Here is a 1096-nt window from a genome sequence, read left to right as displayed (position 1 = left end):
TGACCAATGTGCAGCTGAGAAAAATGTGTATTCAGCTGTGTTTGGGTGGAACACTCTGTATATGTCCACCAAGTCCATTTGTTTCAAGCTCTGGTTCATTTCTGTTATTTCTTTGCTAAGTTTTTGTCTCACTGATCTATATTTTGGGGATAAGGGGTTGTTAAGTTCTCCTGTTAAGATTGTGGTATTGGATATTAGATTTTTCATGTCCATTAAGATTTGCTTTACATAATTGTGTGCTCTCGTGTTTGGTGCATACATATTTATGAGTGTTACCTCTTCCTCTTGAATTTTTCCCCTAACCAGTATATAGTGTCCTTCTTTATTTCACCTGATCATTCTTGGTTTGAAGTTGAGACTGCCTGAGAATAGGATTGTTACCCCTGCTTTTTTCTGAGGTGCTGGGGCATGTAGTATTGTGTTCCATCCTTTGACTTTCGGCCTATGAATGCTTTTATGAGTGAAATGTGTTTCTTTTTTGTTGTTGTTGTTACCCCAAGGGGGTGCACCATTTCTGGAGGTACTGCAATACCAAGTCGATGTGTGGAGGGTACGGAGCAAGCTCCTATTCCATCTCCCAGCTCCAAAAATGCATTTAATATATTATTCTTGGGTACAGGATGTATCAGGTATTAAACTGATAAGAACAGATACCACACTTCATCTTAGCCAAAAGGCTGAGAAGCGATAAATGTGTTTCTTGTATGCAGCATATTGTTAGATTTTGTTTCCTAATCCACTGTGCCAGTCTTTTTCTCTTAATTGGTGAATTGAGGCCATTTACATTAATGGTTAGAATTGAGATGTATTGACTTACAATTGACATGTTATTTATCTGTTGTCGTTTACTTCTTTTTCTCCTGTGTTTAATTGCTTGCCCTATTTAGTTGGTTGCTTCTGATCTCATTTGTAGAGTTCTGATCACTTTTTCCCTCTCTAGAACATCTTTCAGTAGACTTTGTAGGGTTGGGTTTGTCATCATGAAATTCTTTAGCTGTTGTTTGTCATGAAAGTATTTCACTTCTCCATCAAACTTGAAAGAGAGTTTTGCAGGGTATATTAGTCTGGGTTGGAATTTGTTTTCATAGAGGACCTG

The 1096-nt window shown here is 37.7% G+C and overlaps 1 non-coding gene across 1 annotated transcript; it reads right to left on the bottom strand.

The window, feature by feature from the left end:
* Positions 1-498: 498 nt before the first annotated feature.
* Positions 499-689, bottom strand: LOC111814051. Its single transcript, XR_002819126.1, has one exon. It is a non-coding gene; the product is annotated as a U2 spliceosomal RNA (small nuclear RNA).
* Between the last annotated feature and the right edge of the window lie 407 nt (positions 690-1096).

Source organism: Octodon degus, unplaced genomic scaffold (assembly GCF_000260255.1).
Source record: "Octodon degus isolate 3935 unplaced genomic scaffold, OctDeg1.0 scaffold00261, whole genome shotgun sequence".
Classification (NCBI taxonomy): Eukaryota; Metazoa; Chordata; class Mammalia; order Rodentia; family Octodontidae; genus Octodon; species Octodon degus.
Note: the sequence above shows the minus strand (reverse complement) of the source record. Positions and strands in the feature narration are given on the sequence as shown.